We start from the raw sequence: 14,037 nt of genomic DNA, 5'->3' as shown, positions 1-14,037 counted from the left end.
CCATAGGGTTTCCCTGGAGGGTGGCCAGCATCTGGGCATGCCTTGTCTCTTTCCTTTTCTCCCTTTCCTGAGCCTTGGCCTCCCTCTCCCGTTCTCTGTTATAAAAGGGATTGGTGGCTGTCTGGACCACCTCATCTAAAGAGGCAGCAGGGTCCTTCTGCTGGAGCTGTTGGAACTTTATCCTGATGTCTGATGCACGTTAGGACAGGAATTTGTCCTTTGAAGTCGCCTGTCTCTCATGAGAGTTTAAGCCCAGATTGGTAAACTTTTGGGGAGCCTCTTTCAGACTTTCCAGAAAGGCAGTGGGGTTCTCGTTGGATTCCTGAGTTATTGCTGAGACTGGGCACAGCCCCACAGCCAGTAGGCTTACCTCTATTGCCATGGGCGGACTTCTTTAGGGGTAAGCCTTTTTAAAGCTCATTCTACCCAGTACTGTTGCAGCCTGAGAGCCGTGTGTGCCCGAGTCAGGGTGCAGATCCCCAGGCAGGCTGAGGTGTGACAGCCTCCTGGAGACTGAATCCCCAGGCAGGTCGAGGCAGGTTGGCCTCCCAAGAATTGGGTCCCGGGACAGTTCGAATCATGTTGACCTCCTGGGACCCCTGGACTGCATTTGGTATACCCAAGGCCTCCAGCGTGACCAGTGCTGGGTAGGATTAAGGGGTTGTAACCTTAACTCATTGCTGGTTGGTCCACCACGGATGGCAATAGACACCATGATGTAAAGCAATCCAAGCCTGTGCCCTGAGACTGGGAACTTGGTGAAGCAGCCGTCAGGCTCATCCTCTTATCGCTCTGAGGGACTGTAAGTCACTGACTTCCTCCCCTAGTCCTCCATAAGAATAGCTTAGGGTATCTCCCATGGTAAACATTTCATTGTCATAGACCCACTGTAGGTAATAACAGAATAATGACAAAGCGCAGGGAACAAGGCTGGTTCCAAACAGGAAAAGGAGCACGTCGAGGCTGGATATTGTCCCCCTGCTTATTTAACTCCTATGCAGAGTACATCATGAGAAATGCTGGGCTGAAGGAAGCACAAGCTGGAATCAAGATTGCCGGGAGAAACATCAGTAACCTCAGATATGCAGATGACACCACCCTTATGGCAGAAGGTGAAGAGGAACTAAAAAGCCTCTTGATGAAAGTGAAAGAGGAGAGTGACAAGTTGACCTAAAACTCAACATTCAGAAAACTAAGATTATGGCAGCCAGTCCCATCACTTGCTGGCAAATAGATGGGGAAACAATGGAAACAGTGACAGACTTTATGTTTTTGTGCTCCAAAATCACTGCAGATGGTGACTGCAGCCATGAAATTAAAAGACGCTTGCTCCTTGGAAGGAAAGTTTTGACCAACCTAGACAGCATATTAAAAAGCAGAGACATTACTTTGCCAACGAACATCCATCTAGTCAAAGCTACGGTTTTTCCAGTAGTCATGTATGGATGTGAGAGTTGGACTATAAAGGAAGCTGAGCACCGAAGAATTGATGCTTTTGAACTGTGGTGTTGGAGAAGACTCTTGAGAGTCCCTTGGACTACAAGGAGATAAAAGCAGTCCATCCTAAAGGAAATCAGTCCTGAATATTCATTGGAAGGACTGATGTTGAAGCTGAAACTCCAATACTTTGGCCTCTCTATTCGAAGAACTGATTCATTGGAAAAGACCCTGATTCTGGGAAAGATTGAAGGTGGGAGGAGAAGGGGATGACAGAGGATGAGATGGTTGGATGCCATCACTGACTCAGAGGATATGAGTTTGAGTAAACTTCAGGAATTGGTGATGGACAGGGAGGCCTGGTGTACTGCAGTCCATGGGGTTGCAAAGAGTCGGACATGACTGAGAGACTGAATTGAACTGAAGGGCATAACATAAACTGATTAAAATCAAATGGGTCTAAGATGACAAACAAGCCAATTTCAGCTAAACCTTCATCCTCAGTCTGCAAGCTAAGTGACATAGCCAGGGGTGCCAGGACAGTCCCAAGGCACTGTCAAAGACCGGTGAATGGGTAGCTCCCCTGTTGTTGGAATGACCCTCCCACTCATTAACATATGAAATCACCCAACTCACTAACACTAACCGCACCACATTCCACGGCCACAGGCTCGTCCTCTGTGACGGCCCACACTCTTGGAGTATGTTTACCTCTGAATCCGAACAAATCTACCTCTTGCCTATTGCTGGGTCTGCCACGGAATTTTATTTTGCAATGAGACATCAGGAACCTGAGCTTCATTAGGTCCTGAAACCGAGTGCCATGGATTCCGGCCTGGCTCAAGCCCTGGTCGGACACGGCTGAGTGACTGAGCGCAGCACAGAGTCCCTGACGTGTGGGCTTGAGTCCCAATCTTAGGTGAACAGTTTCAAACACAATTTTTGGAAATGGAAAGATGATGACCTGCCCAATACTTTGTAAATAGTGGCATAAATGGAGAGAGGAGCTGAAGGACGGGAGGGAAAATAGGTGGGAGAAACGTGTCTAGCCCCTTGCCGGGGCTTCGAGGAAACGAGGAAAGGGAGACTGTAAAGGAATTGAGATTCTGGCAGCCATATGTCCTTCCAGCCATAGAAGCGAGGACTTCCTACCCTGACGGGAGGTCTTCTGGACCCTGAGACGGAGCCACCTCAGCTTTCTGCCGTGTTCGTTTTTGCTGTCCCCGTTTCTAGCACCCTGGGCTTCTTGTCACTTCCCCTGTGCTGGGTTTTCTTTGCGTTCAGCTTCCACCGTGGGAGCTTTTGCCGAGTTGGGCTTTTGCTCTGTTTGGCCTCTGCCTTGTGGGAGCCGAGTTGAGGTTGTTTCAGCCAGGTTAAGTCCGAGTCACGGCACCGTATGTGTCAGGGAAGTTTGTAATTTCCTCGGTTCTCTCTCACTGCAGCAAAAATTTGAAGCAACAGACGGACTAGTGACACGGCTCAGGTTTATTTGGCAAACAAAGGGAAATACACCCTCTAGGCACGAGGGCGGGCTGACCCAAAAGATGCGCAGAGAAGAGAAGCCCGGATCTTCTAGGCTTCCTCCTTTTATACATTCGTCTCCTCCCCCTGCACCTGCCCTGTGTACACTGGGCTGGCCGGGAGGGCTGTGTGTTTTGCCCTGTGTGCAGTGAGCTGGCTGGGAGGGCTGTGTGTTTTGCCCTGTGTGCACTGGGCTGGCCGGGAGGGCTGTATGTTTTGCCTGAGGGCCTCGCTCTGGTCCGCTGAACTGCTTGTTCTGTATTCATGGGCTTTTCCCTTCTGTGTCTTTTGGCCACTGCCCTTCTGGACCCCTTTTCCCTATTTTAACTACCGAACAGGTCAGGACTGCTCCAAGGCACTGCTGTGTGCCAGGTGCTGCCTGGACGTTCGGGCTGCAGCAGCAAGCACTCAGGGAAAGACTTCAGCCCTTGGGAGCCTGCTTTCTGCCATGGAAGATGTCACAGACAGTGGGAAGGCTCAGGCAGGAAGTGGGAGGCGGGTCAGGAGGGAGACAGGCCGGGCGAGATGAGAGGAGGGGCCCCACAGGGCCCCTGACCCTGAGTCTCGAGTCTCATCTCCTGAGGTCTGAGGGGTGGTCCTCCAGCTTGGCTGGGTGATAGCTGCCTGAGCTCTGGGCCCACCTGCACTTGGGAGGAAAGAGGCTGCCTTCGCCAGCTGCTCCCGGGGTGCCAGACCAGGGGCGGGCAGGGTGCGCCAGGGGTAGCTGCAGGCTTGGGGGCAGGCCCAGGGGGAGCTGTGTGGCCTTCACACGCCTTGACCTGTCTGGGCCTCGGTTTCCTCATCTGTGAAACCGAGAAGGACATGCCGGCTCCCTGAGAAGCCTCGTGGCCTCTGGATGCATCTCCATGGACGGCTGCCTTGGGCACAGACGAGCCTGCTGGGCTGACTGTGGGCCCTGTGGTCCCGTTTTTCTCTCCCCAGGAGGTGTTTGTCACTCCCAGGCTGTGGTTTACAGGTAAATTTGGGACTCTTGCCTTTAAAAGTAATTTCTAATTCCCAGGAAGCCTTCAGGGCTTCGGTGTTTTATCTTGAAACACATAAAAAAGGCTGGTGCGCATATCTGCTTTTACTTCGTGTTCACTGGCGCATCGGGGGTGTTTTCCAATGCACGAAGCCCCTTCCTTCCTGGCTCCCTGAGTTTTCTTCCAAGCTGCTCTCCCCAGGCCCACCCAGCGGCCCCTTGCCCTGCTCCCCCTTGAATCCCCGCTGCCCGGAGTCCCCTCCCCCTCCAGGGGGCCGCCTGTGCCCTCTCCCTTCCGCCTCCGCCCAGGGACACCTGCCCCTCGCCATTGCTGTTGTTTAGTCACTAAGTTTTGTCCAACTCTCTGCGACCCCGTGGACTGTAGCCCACCAGGCTCCTCTGTCCATGAGATTCTCCAGGCAAGAATGCTGGAGTGGGTTGCCGTTTCCTCCTGCAAGGGGTCTTCCCAAGCCAGGGATCGGACCTGTGTCTTTGGCTTGGTGGGTGGATTCTTTAACTTCTGAGCCACCAGGGAAGCCCTCCCCTCGCTGAGCACTGTTCAGAGAGCCCCCCGCACCCCGCTGCCCTTCCAGGCCCCTCAGGCTAGCTGAGCCCCACTGCCTGTCTCCTGGCCTGTGCCCACTGGGCTGTAGGCAGTGTCTGTCTCTCCCCAGAAGGTTAGCTCTTTGAGGGGAGCAACTTCTGCTTCTTTTGCTCTTAGCCGCACTCCCAGCATGCCTAGTGGTGGTAAACACTCAGTAGTGACTCTTTCTTGAGAGATGGAAGGAGTCATCTCACCCTGCACACCTGCCCAGGCTGGGGTCCACCCCCGGAGGATAGTCCGAGGCTCTGTGGCTGGTTCTAGCTCCAGCACTGGCTCAGACCTGGGACCGGGGCAGGCGAGGACTGGCTGGGACAGAGCTTCCTGCACCCCCAGGCCGGCTCCCCACACCCTCCCCGGGGGGCCTCCCCTTCCTGACGCTGCACTTGCGGTCCTCCCTAAGCTGTGATGGGCCCCACGGGGCCCCTGACCCCGAGTCTTGTCTCCTGAGGTCTGAGGGGTGGTCCTTCAGCTTGTCTGGGTGACAGCTGCCTGAGCTCTGGGCCCACCTGCACTTGGGAGGAAAGAGGCGGCCTTCGCCAGCAGCTTCCAGTGCCAGACCAGGGGCGGGCAGAGGGGTGGCTGCAGCACAGACAGACAGTGACCAGCACAGGCCTCACAGGGCTTTGCCCCCTGTTTTCCCGTCACCTCCAGGTCACCAGCAAATCTAGCAGATCTCGCCCAGAGAAGCGGACATCCCACTGGTCCCCCGTCCTTTGGGAAGGCTCAAGCGTGCTGCCATGAACAGCAGTGGGCACTGGGTGCTGGGAACCTGTGAGATGTTCACCTTCGTTTCAGTTCAGCTCAGTTCAGTCGCTCAGTCGTGTCCAACTCTTTGCAACCCCATGGACTGCAGCACACCAGGCCTCCCTGTCCGTCACCAACTCCTGGAATTCACTCAAACTCATGTCCATTGAGTAGGTGATGCCATCCAACCATCTCATCCTCTGTCATCCCCTTTTCCTGCCTTCAGTCTTTCCCAGCATCAGGGACTTTTCCAATGAGTCAATTCTTCACGTCAGATGGCCAAAGTATTGGAATTTCAGCTTCAACATCAGTCCTTCCAAAGAATATTCAGGACTGATTTCCTTTAGGATGGACTGTTTGGATTTCCTTGCAGTCCAAGGGACTCTCAAGAGTTTTCTCCAACACCACAGTTCAAAAGCATCAGTTCTTCGGTGCTCAGTTTCCTTTATAGTCCAACTCTCACATCCATACATGACTACTGGAAAAACCGTAGCTTTGACTACATGAATCTTTGTTGGCAAAGTAATGTCTCTGCTTTTTAATATGCTGTCTAGGTTGGTCAAAACTTTTCTTCGAAGGAGTAAGCGTCTTAATTTCATGGCTGCAGTCACCATCTGCAGTGATTTTGGAGCCCCCCAAAATAAAGTCTGACACTGTTTCCATTGTTTCCCCATCTATTTGCCAGCAAGTGATGGGACCGGCTGCCATAATCTTAGTTTTCTGAATGTTGAGTTTTAGGTCAACTTGTCACTCTCCTCTTTCACTTTCATCAAGAGGCTTTTTAGTTCCTCTTCCCTTTCTGCCATAAGGGTGGTGTCATCTGCATATCTGAGGTTACTGATGTTTCTCCCGGCAATCTTGATTCCAGCTTGTGCTTCATCCAGTCCAGCATTTCTCATGATGTACTCTGCATATAAGTTAAATAAGCAGGGTGGCAATATACAGCCTTGACGTAGTCCTTTCCTGATTTGGAACCAGTCTGTTGTTCCACGTCCAGTTCTAACTGTTGCTTCTTGACCTGCATATAGATTTCTCAAGAGGCAGGTCAGGTGGTCTGGTATTCCCATCTCTTTAAGAATTTTCCAGAGTTTGTTGTGATCCACACAGTCAAAGTCTATGGTGTAGTCAATAAAGCAGAAGTAGGTGTTTTTCTGGGACTCTCTTGCTTTTTCCATGATCCAATGGATGTTGGCAACTTGATCTCTGGTTCCTTTGCCTTTTCTAAACCCAGCTTGAACATCTGGAAGTTCACAGTTCACCTTCTTTCACATTACTTTAACAGTTATATACAGTTTCCGCGGTGGCTCAGAGGTATAGAGTCTGCCTTTCGACGGAGGGGACGCGGCTCGATGCCTGAACCAGGAAGGTCCCATGTGCCTCGGGGCGGCTAGACTCGTGCGTCTCTGCTGAGCTTGCCTTCTAGAGCCTGTGCCCCACAGTGAGAGCAGCCGCTGCAGTGGGAAGCCTGTGCACCCCGCCTGGAGGGTCGCCCCTGCTCGCCGGAGCTCGAGAAGCCTGTATGCAGCACAAAGACAGCACAGCAGTAAATAAACATAAATGCTTTTTTAAAGAAGCTCAAACTCCAATACGTTGGCCACCTGATGTGAAGAGCTCAGTCATTTGAAACGACCTGGATGCTGGGAAAGATTGAAGGCAAGAGAGGGGGACGACAGAGGATGAACTGGTTGTATGGCATCACTGACTCGATGGACATGAGTTTGGGCAGGCTCCGGGAGTTGGTGATGGACAGGGAGGCCTGGCGTGCTGTGGTCCGTGGGGTCGCAGAGAGTTGGACACATTCATGTGAAGTGCTGACTGGACCCCCGTCTCCGCAGGTGCAGGGCTCACTGCTGTGTCCTCAGCTCTGCTCTGCTGGTCGCTGGCGTGAGGAGGGCCGTTCTGTCACACAAGCTACATTGCAAATCCCGGCAATTATTTTGCCCACAAATCTTCCATTTGGGCAGGTGCGGAGGGGGCAGTCTACTTCTGCACCACTTGGAATTTGCTGATGATTTGCAGCCTGGAGCCTGAAATTATCTGAAAGTTTGGTGACTCATGCCTGGGACGGATGCTGCCTCCAGGCTGAGGCCTCAACTGGGGTTACTAGCCAGGACACCCACGTGCAGTCTCCCCATGTGGCCAGGGCTTCCTCAGAACAAGGAAGCTGGTTCCAGGGCAGACAGTCCAGGAGAGGGAGCCAGGAGGAAGCCCTCTGTCTGTCGTGGCCTAGTCTGGAGAGTCACTCCACCTGACTCCCACGCCTGCTGTTCGTCAGGGCATCCCGAACACCTGCCAAGGTCCGAGGGATGTCCTGGTGGAGAGCAGCGGGGTTCTGGAAGGCCATTCAGGACTGGATGTCCTGTTCTGGCTATTTCTGGAAAATGCTACCTGTCATAACGGTCTGCAAATGCCTTCAAGGTTCCAGGAGGAAAATCACTCCTACCTAGAACTCTGTACCCTGCCAACCTATCAGTCACGTGATTGAAAGTGCAGGCTCTCGAAGGTTCACCCCTGTGAAGGTCTCAGAAAGCCTCTAAAAGAACACTCCACCAAAACAAGGGAGGGGAGCAAGGGTGCAGAAGATACTGTCCTGCAGGGAAGAAGGAAGGTAAGTCCTAAGGTGACGACTAACCAGGAGCCCAGGATATCAATCAGACGTCCTAAGAGCAGGAGGGCGTGGTGTCCCCGGGGCATCTGTGCGGGAAGACACGCGCCCCGAAGGCGCTGCCGCAGCGCCCTGCGCGCCTGTCACTGGGAAGTGATATTTAGAATCACTGTAGTGACGAGTGATCACAACACAGAATGAAACAGATGGCAAGGAGACTGGCTGAATAAACAGAGCAGGGACACAGGGTGTGTACAGATGCTTCATATGTGGCCACGATCAAAGTGCAGATAGAGGAACTATAGACCTTAGTGTTTGGCAGCAATCCATTAGCCAACCAGGGGAAGAGTGACACTGAGCCTCTGACATACTACAGACACGCACGAATAGTTTCCAGGAGGATTAAAGACAAAAACGTGGACGGCATGTCTGTAAAGCGTTTAGAAAATGGCGACATTTGTCATACACATAACTGACCAGGGATGGTCGTGTGGCGTTTTAATTGCGAAGTTGTGTCGGACTCTTTGGGACCCCATGGACTGTAGCCCACCAGGCTTCTCTGTTCACGGGATTTTCTAGGCAGGAATACTGGAGTGGGTTGCCATGCCCTCCTCCAGGGGGTCTTCCCCACCCACAGACAGAACCCACGCCTCCTGCACTGGCGGATGGATTCTTCACCACTGAGCCACACACAGGAAGCCCCAGGTTAGATTGCTGTTGGCTTCAGAAGTGCTCACACGGTAAGGCGTCTGCCCACAATGTGGGAGACCTGGGTTCGATCCCTGGGTCAGAAAGAGCCTCTGGAGAAGGAAATGGCAACCTACTCCAGTACTCTTGCTTGGAAAATCTCATGGATGGAGGAGCTTAGTAGGCTACAGTCTATGGGGTTGCAAAGAGTTGGAACATGACTGAGAGACTTCACTCACTTTTCACTAAAGGGCCCAGCAGAGTTGGGGTGAAAACACCTTGGGTTAGAGTTTGGGGAGGATGGGGTTTAAACTGTGTTTCCGAAACAGGATTCTGAATAAATGAGGGTTCCGGTGGGGACGCGGCTGGGGCAGGACTGCAGGTTTCCCGACCAGGTCTAAATCAGGCAGGTGGAAGGGGGAGGGTGCTTGCCGGTGGGCACGGGCCGCCTAGACTGTGATGGCCGTACCTCCCATCCCTCTACACCCCCCCGCCCCGCCCCCGCTCCTCGGCGGTCCAGGAAGCGGCCCTGGGGTCCCCAGCGGGACTCGGTGCCCGCAGGTGGCCGCGGCCTCTTCCGCGGGCGCGCAGAACGGCGATGCGGGCTCCGCCGCGCGCTCGCCCGGCCTCAAGGTCGCCGTTTGCGCCTGACGTGGGCCCTCCGCTCGGCTTGTTTACCGTCCTGCGTCACCGGGAAACGTCCGGCCGCGGCCGGGGACAAAAGGTTCTTCCCTGGTGAGTCCCGCCGGACAGAGGGCGTTCGGGGGCGGCGTGCACACCGCCTTCGGGCGCCGCCAGGTGGCCGATCGGACGGCGCGCAGCCGCCGCTCTGCCGGCCTGCCCCAGCGTCCTTTGATCCCGGGAGCAAATCTGATCCCGGGAGCGATGACAGACCCCCATCACGGCGGAACGACATGCCAACCCTCCCTGACCTGGCGGGCAGTTCCTACCCTCCCCGCCCCCGCCCCAGCCCGTGGGCCTCCATCTCCCCTCTCCACCACTGCCTTCACCACCGCGCACTCTGCACTGCAGCCTCGCAGGGTCACTCCTGTTCCCTACGCTCCTCAGCGTCCCTGCTCCCCCAGGGCCCTCCCAGGACCCTGTTTAGACCCTAGGCATACTCGAACCCAGCCCAGACTCCTACCCTGGGCTCCAACACTGCCTGTAGCTCTCTGAACACATTCTCCTGCAGCCAAATGTGGATACAAAAAGCCGCCCTGTTTCCTCCCCAGGTACCAATCAAATTACCTGCCCATCTGTCCTGTCAGGCAAGCAATCCAATGACAGGGAGGGGAACAGCAGGCTAGTCCCAAGCACTGCCAGGGCAGGTGAGGGCCCGGGGTGGGAGGAGCCTGCGGGGCAGGTGCAATGCTTCATACTCCCTTCCAGGGCCTGGTGGCCTCCCTGGGTGGGTCCACAAGGGTAGCGTGGACCGCAGCAGGGCTGGAGCCAAGCGGCCCTGTGTGGCGGGCTGGTGAGGTGGGAGCTGTGCACAGGGTCCGTACGGCCCACACGAGCTCTGGCTCACCGTGAGGCAGACGTTCTCCACGTCCTGCAAGCTCTGGACCTGAAGGGAAGGGAGAGGGGAATCCAGACACGAGTGGCCGGGGCAGGCGCCCGTCCAGCGAGCGGGAGTCACCAAGAGCGCCCCTGGGTTTCCATCGGTGGCACGGGGGCTCCTTCCTGCTGCCACTGTCAGCCTCCAGACTCCCGGGGCAGCCACGGAGGCGTCCCACGTGGTCCACGTCCATTCTGCCGGAGACGACTGGCACCCAGGGGAGGGGTTCTAAACTTACACAGGCCTGGACGTCAGGCTCCCTGAGGCCAAGAAGCACAGGGAGGGACCCTGCCTGGCTGAGAACCCACAGTGTCCATCCCCTGCTGCGGACCCCCTAACCTGGCCCTCCCCAGATGCCTGGGCACCCTGTCTCCCCAGGCAGGGGCCAGGGTGGGTCGGGGTGGAGGAGGCACAGGGGTGGTCGTGCTCTGGGCTGTGCAGTCAGACTACCCAGGTTCGAGTCCCAGTTCTGCCTCTTACGGTCTGTGGTCATGGGAGAGCACCTTCCAGTCTGACTGCCAGCTTCCTTGTGGAGATCGCGACCACCCTGCTGGGGTGCCCTGCAGACCTCCAGTCAGGACACCCCTCCGACCACCCTATGATGCAGGCCACCCTTCCGACCACACTATGACCCAGGACGCCCCCCGGCCACGCTGTGACCCAGGACGCCCCTCCGGCCGCGCTGTGACGGAGGCAGACTGGCATCCTGAGCCAGGTACTGGGTTCTGTGCTCTTACACAGCATCTCTCCCAGGTGTTATGTTCCACTTTTTAGGTGGAGAAACCGAGACCCAGAGCACTAAAGTAAATTGTCCGGCGTCACACAGCCAGAGAGGGTCAGCATGGACCCATCCCAGCCTGATGCCACAGCCTGTCCCCTTGGCCACCAAGGTCTCCTGTCTCTGAGCAGTGAGTGGGGGTCAGGCTCTCATCTGGAAAACAGAAGCCCCTGGAGTTTCCAGGAGAGGAACTTGAATACAGGAAATTTGTTATACATGTGACGGAAGTAACTAGATGCCGAAATGGGAATGAATGGTGGGGCCATGGGAAATTAGCCAGGGCTCCTGGCCAGGCTGGAACCATGCAGGCCTGCCCGGAGGCCACAGCCGAGGAGCCCTTGAAAGCAGAGGGAGGGGACAGGTGCTCTGGCTCCGGTGTGTCCCGGCCCTCCAGCCTCTCTCCCACCAGACCCCTCGGGCGTCCGAGGAGCCAGGGCTAGGCAATGTTGGCGGAAGGACCTGGAGGATGTGGGCCATGACGGGACAGAGCAGCAGGATGCCCTGTGCCAGGGACATCTCCCCAGAGGTCAGCCTCGAACCGAGTCTTGAGAAGTGTAGTGGAACCAAGCAGGAGCCTCTGGGGCCTTCCTGGGATAGACCTACCCACTCACGCCATCCACTTGCCTCTTGTCTGTAGAAAAACATTCGCCAAAGAATAAATGTGACCAGAGAAATGAGAAAACACAGAGGAAAAGGAAAACAGTCAAGTAAGACAAAATAAGGAGAGGTTAGTCATTAAACTGAGCACAGCACAGAGCCAGGGAGCTCTAGGTCTTCCTCAAGGGCTGGAGGTGGCATTTTGAGCCCCACCCCTTGAGCTCTTTTGCAGACACCGAAACCCATGCCCGATGGGAGAAAATAACTGTGTGCTGCCCGCAAGATGTGGCCCCCAGAGTGGACAGAACCAGAGGGTGGTGAAGCTGACCCCAGGTTACCTCACAATTGGAAGGATGTCCACGCGCTGATCATGGCCTCCACAGCCCTCTGCCCTGGCATAGCCCCCCTCCTACGTGATCTCCAGGCAAAACCCAGGGGGTGAGTTGAGTCTTGGACATAAGTCCACCGTCTCCCCAAGACTGCCAGTTTCCCCAATAAAACCATCTTTCCTGTTACTTAACACTTGTCCCTCAGTATCGATTTCTTGATCGACCTGCAGCTGAACCCGAGTTTGCTAACAGTAGGAGTTTGACATCAGAATAAAGGTCATTCCAAAAAACGGGGGACTAGAAGCCCAGGCACAGAGTCGGTTTTGTAGGAGTGGCCTGAGACCTGCTGCCATGGGAACATACCAGCTCCTGTCCACCCGCTGGACCATCTGGGCCTCTGACAACCCCCCCTGCTGGGCTGGGGACCCCTTCTTAGGAGCCCCCACTTCCTTCCTGCCTCTCTTGCAGTCAGGGTGGAGGTGGGCCCCTCAGGCTCCTGCCTATCAGACATAGAGGCAGGCAGGTGACCCAGGTTCTGCAGGTCAGAAACACACATCAGGACCCTCTCACGGCCAGGGTCACACCTGCTGCCCGCCTTGGGCTCACTCCTGACACCACCATCTGGGGGTGTAGCTGGCTTCCACCCCCTGCAGACTCAGGGAGCCCCCCTGCCCTTTTCATTTTTAATTGGCTACTGTTGATTTCCATATCTGTTCTCAAGAGCTCTGACTGTCACCTTTTCTTTCAGAAGGAAATCAGCTCACATGTTGTTAACAAAGGGTTGGCTTTTCTCCTTTTGAGATGGATATTTTCCAGACTCCTAAAGTCTAGTTAGAACTCACGGAGCCTGAGATGAACCCTCTCAGAACAGCGTGCTGTCCTACTCAGTCACCGGCTCACACAGTCCGAACTGTAGACGGGGGCCCAGGGAGGCAGACTCAGGCCAGCAGCTGGGTCATTGGGACTGTAAGGCTCCCCCCACTTTGGGCAGACCCAGAACAGACCAAAGAACCGCTCCTGCCTCGGGCAGAGCCGGGAGTTGCTGGGACTCACTGGTTCCGCAGTACTGGCCTGTGGATTGTCCAGAGGTCCCCAGTGGCACCTAAATGCCTTATGCGTGTTAGTCACTCAGTCGAGTCCGATTCTTGGCGGCCCCATGGACTGTAGCTTGCCAGATGCCCCTGTCCTTGGGATTCTCTAGGCAAGAATACTGGAGTGGGTAGCCACTGAACCACCCTTGCCGATCTATAAATCCCTGAGATGAGATGTGTGGGCAGAACTGATGGCCACGGTCAAATCTCAAGGAGGGGCCTCCTGCTGTTTTGGGGGATAGGGGACCTGGCGGGGCGGGGGTGGGGGCGGGGGGTGAGTCTCGGCGATTGAGCGCGGACCCCTTCCTGTTTCCTGGCAGGTGTGCCACCCTGCCTGCATCATGGGTCACATGCAGCCTGTGGAGCAGCGGATCGCCACTCGAGTCAGCACCGAAGTCACCTTCGCCGGGCGGGCTTGTCGGCGCCCGGGTCGCCGGGTCCGCCGCCCGGGTCCTGCAGAGTGTTTGCTTCTGTACCTAGTTCCCAGCACGTGGGATGCTGCGGCCCGGGACCACAATTGTCAGAGCCGCCCCTCTAGACTGTAAGGTTCACTCGGCAGGAAGAGGCAGGTAGGTGGTGCAGGTGACAAACTCAATCAGGAGAAGGACGGAAACAGCAAGAGGGGCGCAGGCTGGGAAGGAAGCCCGCGCGAGCTGGGCAGGGCGAGTCCTCTTAACAGCGCAGCCCCTCCGCCGCGCGGGCGCAGTGGGGAGGCCGGAGCCTTTGTGACGTCACAGCCCCGCCCGCCGGGAGAATGGTTGCCATGGCGACGTAAACCGAAGGCCTGGGCTCGCGGAGCCCCGGGGCAGCAGCTCAGAGGCTTCGGAGAGCGCGCCGGCGTGCGGAGCGGGTGGGTGCGCTAGGGACCTGGGCGGGAGCCACGGGCGGGGTCGGGGCGGACACCTCGCGCGCCCCTCCAAGCCCCTGTCGCAAGGCTCCCTGTTCCTTACTCATCGCATAGCCAGCCGTCTAGCAACCCCTCTTCCCTCCGGGCCCATGCACCCTCGCCACACGCCCGGACGGGCCAGACGTGGGTGTGGGGAAGCCCGGCCCTGCTACAAGCCGAGTACCTCGCTTCCTTTCGTGGAGGCTGCAGCAGGCATG

The sequence above is a fragment of the Budorcas taxicolor genome, chromosome 1 (genome assembly GCF_023091745.1).
Source record: "Budorcas taxicolor isolate Tak-1 chromosome 1, Takin1.1, whole genome shotgun sequence".
NCBI classification, from domain to species: domain Eukaryota; kingdom Metazoa; phylum Chordata; class Mammalia; order Artiodactyla; family Bovidae; genus Budorcas; species Budorcas taxicolor.
Note: the sequence above shows the minus strand (reverse complement) of the source record.